This window comes from Bactrocera tryoni, chromosome 2, assembly GCF_016617805.1.
Source record: "Bactrocera tryoni isolate S06 chromosome 2, CSIRO_BtryS06_freeze2, whole genome shotgun sequence".
Classification (NCBI taxonomy): Eukaryota; Metazoa; Arthropoda; class Insecta; order Diptera; family Tephritidae; genus Bactrocera; species Bactrocera tryoni.
The window spans coordinates 78,329,894-78,347,416 of NC_052500.1; the positions used below are offsets into that span (position 1 = coordinate 78,329,894).

The window sequence follows — 17,523 nt, forward strand, 5'->3', positions numbered from 1 at the left end:
GCATAAATCCATTCTTCAGTTACATAAAAATCCGGAGGCATATGCAGATATATACATACATACATACATACTACATACACATACATATGTTTGTTTGTATCGATGTTGCAATCAAAAGTTGCACATCAATCCCGGCTTCACCAGAATGCAAAGAGATTTGCTGTAAAGACTTTTTCCATGCATTTCTATGAGCTTGTTGTTGCTTGTATAAGGATGTGGATACATACACACATATACATACACATATATACACACATACACATATAAACATATGAAAACCCATGCATTTGTAAGTAACTACTGAGCTATGCAAGCCGTTAGCCAGCGTTGGCGTTCAATTTATGTATGCAAACACAAACACACTTGAGTTTTCACATATACTCACACACACACATTTATGAGTACTGAAGAGCTATACAAGAAAAACGGTAACTGCGTTTGTACTGAGGCTAGTATACCCTACACAAACAAAAAAGGCTTCCATACAAGAACTGGAGTTTCACCGATCAGTTTGAAGGGCAGCTATATGCTATAGTTGTACGATCTAAACAATTTCTCCATAATTTATGGCGCAGTCTCGGATATTAATCTATGTTTAATTTTATACAGAAATCTTGTCAAATAAAAAAGTTTTCCATACAAGTGCTTGATTTTGTTCGTTCCGTTTGTATGGCAACTATATGCTATAGTAGTACGATCAGAGCAATTTCTGTGGATGTAGTAACCATGTCTTAGGTAATAAGTTATGCAAAATTTCGTGAAGATTTCTAATAAAATAAAAAAGTTTTCCATACAAGAACTTTATTTTAATCGATCAGTTTGTACGACAGCTATATGCTATAGTGATCCGATCTAAACAATTCGCTCAGTGATTGTAGTGTTGCTGCGAAGAAGAACTTGTGCCAATTAACGTCACGATATCTAATCAAATAAACACGTTTTCCATATAAGAACTTGATTTTGATCGATCAGTTTGTATGACAGCTATATGATAGAGTGGACCGATCTGCACAATTTCTTCGGAGTTTTCACCATTGTATTGGAAAATAATGCACGCCAAATTTCATAAAGATATCTTATCAAATAAAGAAGTTTTCCATATAAGAACATGATTTTCATCCATCAGTTTGTATGGCAGCTACAAGCTATAGTGATCCGATATCGGCGGCTCCGACAATTTAAAAGCTTCTTGAAGAGAAAAAGACGTATGCCGAATTTCAAAACGATATCTCAAAAACTGAGGGAGTAGTTCCCATATATATAGACAGACATGGCTAAATCGACTCAGCTTGTCCCTCTAAACCACTCAGTCACTAATAATTTATATAAATTATATTTAATAGGCTTTCCGACATTTATTTCTGTGTATTACAAACTTCGCTGCAAACTTAATATACCCTCCTCAGGGTATAAAAACACTGCTGCAACAAAGCCGTGAATTGAGCAACGGTGTTGTAACGTTGAAAGCGCAATGCATTCAATGTGAGTGCAATATTTCCACAATTGCAGCAGCAACAGTTACAAAAGTAGGTGAATCTGAAGTTGCCAATAGTTGACGTAGAGCAGTTACCAGTAGTTAGGGTAGTTGGGGTAGTATTTCTAGTATTTATTGTTGCGCCACTACGGTATTGATACACATTGCTGGCGCTGTTGTTGCAGCAGCAGTAACGGAAATATGCATAGCAAACACAATTATATCCGGTTGCTTGCATTTCTATTCAACTTCCGCTTTCAATCTATCTGCCACGCCAGCTATGCATGTATGTATGTGTGTGTTCTCTACTTTTTACAAATATGTGTGTTGTTGTTGTAGTTTTGTTGTCCAACTGACGGTTTGACTGCACATTTGCTTGCTGACTGCCTATCTTCTGTTGATAGCAACAAATATGGCAAGCATGTGTGTGTGTGAGTATGTGTGTATACGTTTGTGTCCCGCAAAACTCAAACACAGACGCCGCCATCGTCCATTTTGCCTTTGGTCTCTCACATACTTGCACACATGGCCAGCCGTTTGGCATCGATTTCATTGCAATGGCACTGTGCAAACAAGCGCGTAAAAATATTTGCATTTGGGATGCTTTTACCAATTTTTCCAATTTCTTTAGTTTTTGGCTTGGCAATGCTAACGGAAGAAGAAGGAAAAAATATTCGCAACGAACAAAAGTCGTAATTGTAATTGTAAATTATGCAAAATGTGCATAGTGCAGCAGCACTTTCACTACTACAACTACATTTATGTTTGTATGCGTGTGTTTGTGTGCGTGTGTAAATACCCATGTTTGTAACAACTGTTGATTCGCTGGCTTAATTTTCGTAGCTGAAAAAGCTCTTCCTTGGCTTATGTGATTTAATTTTCAATTTTTCCAATTTCATTTGGTTCTTGCAACATTTTGGGGTACGCCAAACAAAAGAAGATTAATAATCCAAACAGAAAATAAAAGTTACTGAATAATTGAGCTTAAACCAAATGATGAAAAAAGCCAGTTTCTTTTGTATTTGTATTTTCTTAATTAGATGGAGTTTCTTATGTCGAATGTGAGCCATAAGCAAACAACTTTCGATCATAATTGAATCGGACTGCTTCATTTAAATGCGAATCGAGAACAATTATTTTCTTCCGACATTTGTGTAATCATTTTCGTTTTGGAATCACGAATACGAAATCATTCAAAATTTTGGAGAAGAGTTTTTTGAAATCTACTTTATACCAAACACAAGTTCTTGAGTGGCACAAAGCATTTAGTGAAGGTCGTGAAGTTAGCGAAAACTTAAAGAAACGAAGCTTGAAAATCGTCGTTTTGGTATCAATGAAATAACATACTATCACAACATCTCTTATGCATCGATAGGGAAAACCGAATAAACCACAACAAATTAGGTCAAAAATAAAGACAACGCTCATCATTTTCTTTGATTATTGTAGTGTGGTACATGATGAATTTGTTCCACGGCTTCAAAAGTTAATTTAGATTATTAGTTGGCTCTTTCAAGACATCTACTTAAAGTAGTTCATCATAAACCACTTGATTTGTAGGGAGAAGACTCAACGAAATGCACATTATGTTACGTTTGTTACAAATAGATTTCATTGGACTCAATAAAACCTTTGGAATGATCAACCAGAGCAATTATGGTTTCTTTAGGTCATTTATGGGGTTAGATGTAGTCAGAATTTTTAAGAAATCGATATTGTTTGTACACTTAGTGTAGCACTTATCACTACAATATCTTAGAAATATTCTTTAACAACTTGGAGCAAATCGGACAAATACTTTTCGAGTTATTCGATAATTAGCTCGGTACCACTGGAACGATCGTGGAAAACCTCCAAAACGTTTTTGTCAAAACTTTATTCTTTGAATTGGTGACTCCTGTAGCTCTGTGGAATGCAAAGAAACTTATAGAGCTTTTTTGCATATATGCAAAACTAGTGCCTGATCAGAGGATTTTTATACGCTGGCAACATATACACTTTTAGGTGGAATTACACCTCTCGGGACCTGTTTTACCGATTTCAACCAAATTCCGTACATGATACTATTTTAACATTTTTATAGCGTAGTGCAAAAATGGATAAAATTTAAGCGAAAATTTCAATCTCCTAGGCAACGCATAAATAGGAACCCCAGTTCCTATACTTGACTTTTGACAGAAAATATGAGTCAATCTGTGAGATATATAATTGAAATTCAGAGAAAATTCTTTCCTGTTGTGTATATATCTGTATATCAATAAATGACTTGAATGGTGTCAATACTTAACTCAGCCCTCATATACTTAATATAAAAGTTTTCGAACTTCAGGCTGACATATCGGCCAATATGTTAGTTTCTTAATAAGACTCGACTAGGATTTCTGGGTATTCGAACATGCGACTGACTTTATTCCACAAGATTTTGGTAGTCTGTGAGGAAGCTTAAGTAGCTTGCGGAGCATTTTATTACTTTTTGGCCTTTTGCTGCATGAAGTGTTGGTAAAAAATAGATAAAATCATGTCATGTCCTATAAACTTAGTACAAATGTTAGTACTTTTAAAATTAACTGAATGTATAATACTGGGTATAAGTAGTCTAATTCCAAAAATATGTGAAACTGGTCTACGATTACTCAAATTCCCAAAAATGTATTTCTATATATAATTATTTTCATTACCCTAGCAAAGGTAATGTGGTGGTCAGTATATCAATTATACTACTGTGGGCAAAATATAGTAAGACTTTTCAATATAAATTTTGCGCGAAATCCCATTCGTCAAAATATATTTTTTTCTATATTGGCATGACTCTCCGTAATATCTGTGCCAAATGTCAAATTAAAATAATCACTAATGTTTAGTAAACGCTTGTTATTCTGAAGTACATAAAGTGTATTCGGCGACTTTTACGATGAGTAAAATTATTCAACGCAGAAATTTCTTTAAATTTTGGGTGCCGAAACGTTCAGAATCTTCAAAAAGATCCCCGATGTTGATTGTTTGTTGCGAGCAAGTGTTTTTGATTGGTACAAATTATTCTAAGACAGTCGTGAACGCGTTGACTACGAACCAAGTCAAGGATGGCAATCAGCAGCAACTGATGAACAACACGTCAGTAATATAAAGGAATTGGTGCTTAAGAGTCGATGATTAATAGTAAGAGATTTTACTCGTATCGTTCAAATATCAGAAGGATCAGTGAACACCATTTTGAAAGACCATTTGCACCTAAAAAAAAGTGCAAGCACGATTGGTTCCAAAATCATTCAGGATCTTTGAAAAACAGCGTCGCCTTAACTTGTGTAAAACAATGCTTTCCGATTATGAAAATGACATGATACGTATTATTACTGGCAATGAGTTTGGATTTATGCTTACAACCGGGAAACAGACGATCAATCAGCAGAGTATCGTGGCCAAAGCTTACAAAACCACGTCAAAATAGGTCAAAAATCAAGGTTATGCTGACAATGTTCTTCATTTATCGATGTGTGGAGTTTTTCGTATTAATTCCGACCGTTCAAACTGTCAATGAGAAATATTATTTGAGTGTTATGCGCCTTTTCCGCCAAGCTAATCACAGAAAGAGGCCTAATTATGGGCCGACAACCCTCGATTTTTCCACCATGATAATGCACCGTTAAATTTTTTACAAAAAAATTATTGTAAAACAAATAAAACTTCGTTCGGACCCTAGGCCAAATTAAAATAATTTTTGTTTTCGATTGATTTAGATGAATCGCCAAGGATTGGTGATGATCAACACACGGAGCTTTGGTTAGAACCGGATCAACGCAAATAACCATTACATTTAGGAATTTAATTTTTTTCAAATTTCTGTCAAGCCAACTCGAAACCGTATTTAATGACGATATGTTTTCATTTAAATAAAATAAAATTATTAACTGAATACACCTAACTCCTTATAGGATTGTTCCTTAGTACCTCGGTTCCGGCTGCTTAAAAAGTTGGGATGTAAGCATAAAATGCTGGTTTTCAGTTTTGAAAATAGAAAATAGTCACGTGAACAGGCATATACGGATAGTGGTTTATGAGAGAAATCCATTTTTTCAACAAAAAACTCGATCACATTTGTGGTATCCATTTAATTCGTTTTAAAAATAAGCTTTATAGAAATTTCTGTTACCCAAATCTTCAATTAAAATGCTCAAAATAGTGTTTTTACTCGTATTTATTCCCTCAGCCAAACTTTTTCATTTTAAAATTTGCATTGAATTTTAAAATTAATATGCAATTTTTTTACACAAAACCTACATTAAGCACTTGGTATTTTTAAAAACTATAATTTAAATTTCTTTATTTTATGCCTTATGTATTTTCCCTTAAGTACTTGTATCGATAGTAAGCCTAGCGCTTACTGCGCTTTTTTCGTGTTGCTTAGTAGGTCATTTCCTGCACTCGACAGCAGAGGCTGAGAGCGAGGAGAAATATGCGCGAAGCAACGTCTAGACCGGAAAACGCTAGTAGCGCTTCATTTGTTGCCTTTTATTTATGGAACAGGTGTGAATATCTATGTCCTGAAATATAATCGATAATTAAATTTTTCGAGATTTAATAATTGCAGTCTTTTTCAACAGATAAGAGTTTATTAATGTAATTCTATACAGCAATAATAATGAGAACATCTGCTTTGGCTGCCAGGAATGAAAAAAGCTTACAAAAATTATTGAAGATTACGTGATTTAACTTTTTTTATTGCAAATTTTATTTTATACTTATAAAGGTTGAAAGCCTCAAAAGTATTAGTTTAATACAAAAATAAACAAAAGGCCAGCAAGACATTTTCATTGCGGATTATAGAATAAACTTATTAGATTCAATTTAAAATGTTTTCCAAAAAAACTAGTTCCTATTTGTAAGAGATTTACCATGTAAATTTACGCTGTATAAACAGGGAAACAGCAAAAATTAAGACCACACGGCGTATGAGTAACATATGCTACATATAATTTTTTCATATTTCAGGCGTTTGCACTTAAATAAGCTCACAAAAGTATAAAATCATATACTTTTCACAAAAAATGTCTATACTGAACAACAACACTTTACTGCTTACACAACTATGCCAGCATGCAATTTTAGTAGTCGCGACGGTGTCTACAGGGCGTATGAGTAACGCTAAAAATTCCATTAAACTTTGCAGATAAGTTGCAAACAAGCCAGCTGCTGGTAACTAAATGCAAATGTTGTGGCTGCAAGTTGCTTTAGCGTCTTAGACGTGCAACGGCAGGCAGGCACACAAGCAGATGTACACAACTGATATGTGCGAAGTTGGTGAGAAGACAGTGTAAAGCGCGAGCAATTCGCGAATTCAAAGCGCAGGGGTATTTATATTTCAGTGCCGGCGGCAGGTTAATTCCCGTAGGTGGGCTGCTAGTGACAGCTGTTTAGATAGTTTCAGTTGTTTGTTGATTGGGAGGAATGGGGTTGTTTGGAAGTTGCTGTCACCAAGTAAAGAGCTGATATAAGCAGTTAGTCGGGGTGCATTTCTTATAGCATAAAAGAATATAGAAAGGTCTTTTCTTTATTTGGATTGGGCAGTTGCTAACTATATGCTAATCTATGTCACATTTCATGAAGAAAGCTTGCCAAAGAAAAAAATACGAGGACATTATTTTGATCGTTCAGTTTGTATGGCAGCTATATGCTGTGGTGGTCCCATCTGAACAATTTATTCAGAGCTTATATGCTTGCCTTAGACGACTGTCAATGCCGGATTTCGCGAGGATTATTTAAAAAAAAAAACAAGTTTTCTATACAAAGACCTGATTTTGATCGTTCAGTTTGTATGGCAGCTATAAGATATAATGGACCAATCTGAACAATTTCTTTGGTGATTGTAGTGCTGGTTGATTTAATATTTCGTGCGGAGTTTCATGAAGATATCTTATCACATAAAAAAGTTGTTCATACAACGACTTGTGTTTGATCAGTCAGTTTGTAAGACAGCTATGTGCTATAGTGGCCTGATATTGGTAATTCTGTCAAGTAAGCAGCTTCTTGGAGAGCAAAGGATGTGTGGAAAATTTCAGATGGTTACTTGGAACACATGTAGGTAGACAGACGAATAGGTTGACGAACTTTACTAAATCAGCCCAAGTCATAATCATTTACTTATGTATGTAGAAAAAGGTATATACATTATAAAGTCTTTGGCGTTTCCTTCTAGTTGTTAAAAGCATTTTAGCAAATTCAGTATACCCTAGACAGAATATGTAGACGAGTTTAAATCAAATTTCTTCAAAATATTTTTAAATTCATAAAAATTACATATAAACAATTTTTTGTATTCTGTGTATGTATGAGTGAAAAATAAACAAAAAACTGTGGATAAATATAAAAATAAACAGTTATTAGATTTAAGTGTTTTTAAATACCTTTTAAACACTGTATTGACGCCAGAACGCACGTAAATTGCGTAACAGCTGCTTCTGTTGTGATTGACGTGGCAAGGCGAGTATGTTAAAGTTTACCTCTTCTGCTCATGTACTTCCAGGTAATTACCAGAAAGTTTGCTTTCTTAACCCATCAATCAATATTCTTCTTAGGTTGCTTGGGTAAGTTTTGAAATACTTTTGTATTCAGTCACTTTAAAGTGCTATTGGACCACACACTTTTCAAAGAAAGTTGTGATGAAGTTAAATTTGAATCTCGAAATGTATGAATACTGAAGTCATTGCATATATAGTACACTAAACAAACCTCAGTCAAAAAAACTACTGAGTACGAAATTAAAAGTTAGGCAGGCGTTCCCTCGAAGAGTGTGATTTTTACATTATTAAAGGTATAGGAAATAAAACGGATCTTCAAGGATCTCCTTGGTTTTATAAGACAGATAAAAATCGCTCAAACAGCTAAAAAACTATCTCAACATACGAGCTCGGCTGTATTTCAACTGTTGAAAAAAGGGCTTACACAACTGCATAATATTGAATGGAGGATGTTTAGAAGGCGTCAACAATAATGTGGATGAGTGAATAAATATTTATAAAGCAAAGTTTATTCAAGTCAGAAGAAAGAAAGTAAAATATGACAATTTTAAATTCACTGAAAGTTGAAGCCAAACCCACTAGCTTTTGGTATATAAACATTATGTTAAAATGTTTCGCTTTTCTCAAGCCAAAATCTATCCATAGAGTATAAAAAAGTGCAGCTAATGCTAGAGACAGCTTCGAAAACTATATACCAGTATAGTGGTATACATATGGTCTTATAGCTTACCATACGTGACATGTGAGATTGACACTAATCAACTAAGAAAAAATTGGGAATAAGTAAAAGATAATGAATATAATGCAGGAAAAAGAAGCCAACTTGCTTACAACAGCGAAAATAATACAATATTTTATTAACTTGGAAGGAAAAGGAAATATTATGCAAGACGTCTAAAAGCATTAAAAATGACCAAACAATATATGTACCACAGAAGGTTCGTTTCAACAAAAGCGCTGTGCAACTACATTTCACCCAATTGAAATATTTTTGATAAATGTCAAAATTACAGAAAACGTCTGGTTGTGGAAGAAGAGTTCCGAGCTTTGCATATGTGCAATATAATCCAAAGTAGCACATCAAGCAACTCTACATACTAATTTGAATTGTTTCTTGAACATTTGCCTTCAAACAAAAGTTAAAAATTTGACTCCATATCGTTTCCTGAAATGCAAAACAAAGTATTTTCAAAAGAATTAAAATTGAGTTTTTAATTGCTTACGATTCTCTACATCCAATTGAATTTATATAGCATAAAATTTTCAGCTCCCGCTGTCAGATATAACCAATACATAACCAATTTATAATCCATATATAACCATTTTATAACCCATATATAACCAATTTATAACCAAAACTCAAATTTTATTTCAATATGAGTGGTTTCTATCAAAAATATTTTCACCTATAAATTTATGAAAAATGATGTTATGATAATGATGTTTGCTTTGCATTTTAGATGACGATATGTACTCTGTGTCTTTGGCAAAAGATGATAATATTATTTAAAATTATCAACATGAGAATCAATTACTATGTAGGTTGTCTTTTATATTTCGGCAAAGCGAACAAAAACAAATTTAATAATAGAATATCACTTTATTGTTTTTCAAAATATTCTCCATTAAGTTCTATACACTTTTGCATGCGTCTGAACCAATTCCTGAAGCATTTTTCCCACTTTCAATGAGGTAGCTCCAAAACATGCTTTTTGAGCACTTCTATCTCTTCATTTATTTTTGTTTTTGTAAGGGAATAAAAAAAGTCGCTCAATGCCAAGTCAGGACCTTATTGTGTTTTACTCAAAAATCGATGTTTTAAATGTAAGAGTTTAAAGCTCAAAAATGCAGTTGATTCAGTTGAGAGCTCGCATTGCCGATTGCTTGAAAACGCGCGCACAGTTTTTTTTTATGGATTTGACTTATTTAGAAACACCCATACATTGGACTGCTGTTTACTTTCGGGTTCATTCATATAAATCCATAATTCACCATCTATCACGTTATCATAGACATGTTTCGAAGCACCACTATTGTATTTTTTTAACATTTCTATTGACCAATTGACATGGGCGTTTTTTGAGCAATCAAAAAATTGTGTGAGATCCCACTTGAAAACATTTTTCTACAATCAAATACTCATAAAATTAATTAAATGTATGATGATCGCACTAATGCCCATAGTTGTCTGAATCCCACAATAGGTCACATGACGATCTTGCGCTAGTTTTCGGAACCAGAACTGACTTTGGGCGACTTTCACGAAATTCGTGTTGAAGTGATCTACGACCACCAATAAACACTGGTCCTGAATGAAGCTTCTTCGCCAAAAACTGCATTCAGTTCATCAAAGCACTTCTGCTGCGTAAATCCATGTCGAAAGTTGTCAAAAATAATCGCATGTTTTCATTCTGTGTATGTATAACATGAAATATGTCAAACTTTACAATAAAATTGTGATTTGCCAGACTACAACACTAGGGTAGTGAGTTGCCAGATTGCAGAACTAGGATTATCAAAACCCTAATATCGAAATATAAAAGGCAACCACGTGTGTGAATCTGCGTATTCAAAAAAAAAAATTATATGAATTAATGATATCATCTCAGTAATGCTGAAAGGCATTCAATTACTTTGATTGACCACTAAAATGTTTAGAATATATATTAAAAATAGAATATTTCGGAAGCAAATATGATTGGTATAACTTAATCTTATGTTCGCGTCAAGTTTGTTCTCCATATGTCAACTTGTATGTGCTTGGCACCTGATTGCTTACGACGCAAACGGTTTTTCTGGCGATTTTTAACAAAGAAAAAAAATTAACTACGAGTTTGCTAGGAATTTTTTGTTTCCAATTGAACCTTGGCTACAGAGTTATTGAAAATCTCGCAGAAGTGGCATAAAGAGCCTATTTTATTTCAAACACAAGTATTTGAGTGGCATAAAGTATTCAGTGAAGGCTCTGAAATTAACTAAAATTTGTCTCATGTGAACCGTTAATGACGATAACATCGTCAAATTGGACTAAACAGTACTTGAAATTCAACGTGCTGGCATCAGAGAGATAGCAGAAGATCACAATATTTTTTATGATACGACTCAAAACATTTTGGTTAATGTGTTGGGTATGAAGTGTTATGAAACGACTCAACAGGTTCTGATTAATTTTTTGGATATGAAAAGTTAGGAAACAAGTCAACACATTCCGGCTAATGTTTTGGATATGACGCGGGTAAATGCTAGACTCGCGCCAAAATATCTCAATCTTTTGCACAAACGATGACGAGTAGAGGTCGCAAAAGAGATGCTTGCCAAGAAAGTTGAAGATCTTGCATTCATTAAACCCCTTACAACCTTAAGCGTTGGCGTGCTTGTATTGACTCAGCGTTCTATTTGGCTCAGGAAAATATTTCGTGTAATTGAAATATTTTTGCAAGATCGGCTTAAACTTTAGCAGATGACATAAATAGTTTTCATCTATTTGGTTCTCTACCAAAGAGCTCTGGTCTCCTTAGTAATTGATATCCTCATATAAAACATGACAGTTGTAGTTATTATATGAATGAAGGTTCAACTCATTAAAGAAAAAATGATTATGAACTAGTAAGAAATAGTTTTGGAAAAGCGTCTGCACTCTGCCACCAACAAAGTGAAAGAAAAACTCACACGAGTTTCAATAATACCTAAAATCTCTATTAACGCAATATTATTTCATAAGCACACAAGGCATCAAGCATATGCGAACAAAACAGAAGTGTTAAAAGATTAAGAAAGAAGTGCAAAGAAGCACAATAAGAGTACACAAAAGAAATGGCAGGCGAAGAAACTAAAATATGAACACAAACGCACACCAATACACATACTTAAACATACAATCAGAAAAAATAAGTCGAGTGGATGAGTGAATAAACTGGTTGAGAGTGTGTGAGTGATGGCAAAGCAAACAAGTTGAAGACTTCGTCAAGTAAGTGAATTAAAAGAAGATGGGCAGCTATATATACATAAAGGATATATATGAAGGCATACATATTTGTAGCTGTATTATATATATTTATATGATTGTATATACATACATATGTGTATGTGTGTTGAAAAGCAGCAAAGGAAATATTGTAAAGAAAGCAAAAGAGGAACAGTTGCTAAAGAAGTTGTTACACAGACAACGAACAACGAGTGAATGCAAGGAAACAATATATCACACACCCCAACACACACACATGCACAACGCTTCACCACTGATCTGCTTAAGCCGATATGTACGAATGGAAGGCGTATACAAAAGGATACTACATTTATCCAGAAGCTGCGTGCTGAAAGCATTTATGTCCGCCTGTTGGCTGCACTGCTGGTTTTTATGCAACACTCTTTTTGGCTGAGCTTTTGTGATTTTTGTTATTGTTGGCGGTATAAGTGATTGTATTGTATTGTTATATTTGGCTGATGCTGCAGTAGTGGAATGTGAAGTGTGAAATAAGCGATGCGGGCAACACTGGCGGGTTGATGGAAGTCGCCTGACGACGGCGTGTCGGTTAAAGTAAATAATAAGAATGCTGCCAAGAGTGAGCAAGTGCATAATGTACGTGCATATATATTTATGTGTGTATACAAAAGTTTCCGAAATTGTAAGCGAGCAGTACAGTTGTCTCGCTGAGCCAAGAAAATAATGAAAAAGTGGAGAAAAGTTTATGAAGACAACATCCGGTGATATTGTGTAGCGAAAGCGAACAAGCAATGCAATCACATACACACATACAACCGTAGTTGAGGAACTGTTGTTAAATATCGCACAAAAGCTGCGTCGAGCGTCGGTGTTGCTTAAAAATGCTTTGATTTCGCCACGCTGTGTTAAGCGTAATGACGTCGCATATATGTCACAAGCAGTTTGGGGTGAGGCGACAATGGCGGCGTCAACGTCTTATTCATAGATCTCCCTTTACATGTGTGCACAAGAGTAAGCTGTGCTTCATTGTCTGCAATTTACTTTGCGTGGTTGTTTGTTTAATCTTGCCGTGCAGACATTTGTGGGTGCCACATTATTTGTTTTGCTGCCTTCATTCATATTAAACGGTTTGCTTACCTTTCTGCGTAATTATTTGCCGCTTTTTCTTTTATTTGGTTTCTACATGTTTTCATAGCTGTTCTTACAAATCTGTAAAAGTGACAAAGGTTGATGAAAACTCCATTTTTCATAAAAATTTCTATGAAATCTATGCATGCTTGGAATATGTAAATTGACTTTCGCTTGATTAATTGCAGGCGGTAACCCCTCATTTGGTTTGAATGGGGGATTTTGTTGCAATGTTTTCATTTGCTATTGTTGTTTAAACACCCGTTTACTTATGTCCATATACAGGCCTATTTGTGTGTATTTAATTTCTGTATGACTTTTGTAAATTTTTTTCTAATTTTTTAAATTTTTTGGTACTTTTTCTGGTAAACCACTATAAAGCAAAGCAAATTAAGTAAAACGCAAGTAAGGAAGGGCTCAATTCAGGTGCAACCGCACAATTTATAATTTTGCAAATAGCAAGGTTTAAAGCCGGGCTAATACTTTCACTTAATTAGGTTAAGCCACATATTGGCGGTGTAAAGCTGCTCGGAAGTTCGAAAGTCTTTATATTAGGTATATGGGGGATAAAGGAAATATTAACGCGATTCGACCCATTTGTAGCACACAGACAAACTACTATCAGGAAAGGATTCTCTCTGAATGTCAATGTTATATCTGATACATTGGTCCATATTTTCGGCAAAGTATTAATTATGGGCTCTGGGTTCCACTCATTCGGTACCCAAAGGCTTCAACAGTTTTGGCTTCATTCATACAACTTTTGGTCATAAAATGGCATACGCCAAAAGCATTATTCCTGCAAAGTTATATCGTGTTATAAAGGGTGGTCTAAGTAGGGATACTCTTTTCTATAACCTTTTCTTGAAACAACATGCCTGAGACGTGTCAAGCTGTTATGTTAATTTTGTTCAGTATTGTTTGGCATTTCATCTTTGAAAGCCTTCTGCCTGAGCAACGTTTACAAATTATTGAACTTTATTACGAATATTCACGATCTGTAAATAATGTGTTTCGTGTGCTTTGCTCAACTTGTGGCCAACATAATCAGCCTAATGAGCGTGCCTTTCACAATATCATCACCCATCTTGACACCCAGCATTCATAATTGGAAAATATGCGACCGAATAGATCACGTCCAGCACGCAGTGAAGAAAATGTAGCTGCCTTAGTTGAGAGTGTACACGAAAACCGTGGAGAGTCTGTTCGACGCCGTTCGCACCAACTCAGACTGACGTATGGAACGACTTGGCGCATTTCACGTCCAGATCTTAGATTGAAAGCGTACAAAATACAGCTTGTGCTAGAAGTAAAGTTGCTCAAGCTTCCCAAGCGACATCGATTTGCTCTTTGGCTCTTGAAAATTTCCAAGAAGATCCGACATTTTCGAGCCAAATTTTGTTCAACCCATTCCTGGTTTGTTGGGTGTATATACAAGCAAAGCTTCCGCATTTGGAACACATAGCAACTTGAAGATATTTAAAAGCTGTCATTTCATTATTAGGTTTTGGTGTTGTTTGTAGGCCTAGGAATTATCGATATTTCATCGTCAATGGCAGCCGTTTCAACAAGACGGCGCTATTTCCCACAGATCGCATTAATCAATGTATGAGTGAACCCTTCGATGGGCAAATAATTTCAAGTTTTGGCCCGTTTAGACGAGTCATCGAAAATTAGACTCAACGGATTGACCATCTAAGGCGTAGCCGCGGCCAATATTTGAAAGACATAGTCTTCAGAAAATAAGTGGCAAAGATTGTTCTTACGAAAGGTGATAGACTTCCCCATTAACTTTGAAGTTTCGGTGTTTTTCTTTCAAAATTAGGGAAGGTCGAAATGGATCAAAATTTTCAATGTAATCTGTTTTTAAGGATAAGAAATGATCTTGTAATCGTCTCATTAATTCCAGCAAAACCTTAATTTTATCAGTTTGTGATCTTAGTGGAACCACTCTCTCCGTTTTTCATCTATGATCTGATTTCAAATGATTGTGGAGACTATATTGTTATATAGTATTTTTTCAAAATTTGAATAATTTGTTGCTTTATAGTTGTCTAGAAAAATTCCGGCTTTCTACATGAAACTTTTACAAGTTTCGCTCTCCGGAACAGTCACAACTTTGCTAAAAGCAATATCTTTCATGAGTTTTTATAGTTGAGGACTGCCAAATAGTCCACCGTTCGACTTTTCCATTCCAAGTTCGAAAACTTTCCAAAAATGTCACAATAAGACGTGAAGGGAGTCTAATGATTTAACTTTATCATTCCTGAATTGATCCTGTAAGCAATCCTTAAGCTTAATTTGGTAAGATAACTTTGGCCTAGATGTGTTACATTCCCTCACACTTCCACTAATAGTTAGATTGTACCGATTTCTGAGGATTTGTCGACATCAGTGGTTCTTAGCACATGTGAATTGCTTTCGAAACACAAAATGAGATTTTTATTGACTAAAACTGGACATTTAGTAGACTGTGGATTTGAGGCATGCAAATATTTTATTGATATTTATTAAATCTTTTAACCAACGTGGGATATTTCATTAAATCTCTGTATATTAAGAAACAGCGTACTTTGCAAATACGAATATATTGAATTAGGACTACATTAATGCAAAATCCATATTCAACGAGATTTTTGAAAAACTTATGGAAAACTATTACAATGAAATTATAATTTGTTCCACAATAAAACCTTGTTTTCTAGAGAAGAGAAGAGTGGCTAAGGTATGCATCTATTCGGTTGGGTCTAAACTAGATAATAGAGTGAAGGAGAATGTTTTGATCTCTTATTAGATCTAACATCCACTTATTAAGCTCCGCCAAAGAGGAATGTCTTTAGCTATTTTTAGGTATTATATATGTATATACATATATGAATAGAATAAGTGCTCTACATGCCGACTATTAAATTTCGAAAGAATGATATAAGAACTCTAGTGGCAGTACAGTTCTTTATCTAATTGGCAGCTATGCCAGCAGTAACGCAATACTCTTGTAGAAAGTGTATCAGTTAGAAAAAGGATAGTATAGCACAGCTAATATGCGAATGTAAAGCTTTGTATAAGAAAATAATTACAGCTATCGGTCAAGGGTTTTTTTAATAATATTCCGGAGGTTGTTCGGATAAAACATTTTGTACTGATGAACTTCATCAGAAGCACGGGGTAGATCAGAGAGTAGGTCTAGATGAGTCGTCAGAAAATCGTACGAATGTAAAACTGACTAGAGTTGTACACTTTGTTGTTGTTGTATATAGCCATAACAGGAATCTAGAGGTGCTCTTCTATTCTTCAATATTGATTTACCAATATAACAGAGTTCATGCTTAAACAAAATATTTTTGTTTTAAATATTTTTAAGGAAATTTTTTTGATCTTAAGCTGCTGAGCTACAGAAATAAAAATTTCAACGTTCGAAATCAAGAATTATGTGGGTTAAAGTAAGTTTAATATTTTTAAATGTTATTTGTTAAGGGTAGATACAATGTTTTTATGTGAAAGAAAGATTCGTTTATTTCAAATTTAGTTCTAGACAATTTTGAAGGTCAAAGTCTAAACTATCTGCTTGAGCGAACGATGAACAGATGTGGACTACAGACTGATCCATTCATAAGTTTTGCAAGAAATATTATAGCAAGCATTTCTCAATGACTAGCGAACGTAGGTGGATCTATAATTTAGTATATATAATAGATACAGCGTTGCCTTGGACCATAATCTATGCCAAATTGCATATCTTGTCAAATGAAAAAGTTTTCCCTACAAAGACATGATTTTGTTCGATCAGTTTGTATGTACATATGTATGAGAGCTATATGATACAAAGGTCCAATATCGACGATACTAACAAATGCGCAGTTTCTTGGCGATAAAAAGCTGTTTGCAAAATTTCAGGACGATACCTCAAAAATTGAGAGTATATACAGACAGTTGTGACTGTCTAAATCAACTCAGCTATATGCGCTATTCAGGTTATAAAAATACCAAAATATCAGCCATCGAATCGCATTTTATATGCATTCAAATACTGAAAAGTAATTTATCTAATTAACCGAATTAAGTTTGGAATTTGTTAAACTTTGCCAGTTCATTTCTAAGTGATTGACGCAGATATTTTGTAAAGCAAGCGCAACGGCCGCAACGGTTTGACTAAAAAAGCTTAATTACAAGCGAGATAAAAAGTTCGTACTGAAACATAGCTACAAATAAATACTAAAAGAATAACAATAACAACAAAAACACTCAACACAGCAAAAAACGTCCTTTGCAAATGCGCTGCTTCGTAATTAAAAATAGTCAAGTGCAGCAGAGAAAGGAAGAATAAAGCAAAAAGCAAACAAAACACAACACACAAACGCCACTAAAGCGTAATGAAAAAGTGAAGAAATAAAAGATGCAACAATTCCTATCTTTTTCCTACTGCAAATGAGCGGCAGGCAGGATAAAGCGGCTAGAAAGTAAAAGTT

At 34.6% G+C, this 17,523-nt stretch overlaps 1 protein-coding gene across 1 annotated transcript in view; it reads right to left on the reverse strand.

The window, feature by feature from the left end:
• The window catches only part of LOC120768553, a 352,878-nt gene that overhangs the window by 108,109 nt on the left and 227,246 nt on the right, over nucleotides 1-17,523 (reverse strand). The window lies entirely within an intron of this gene.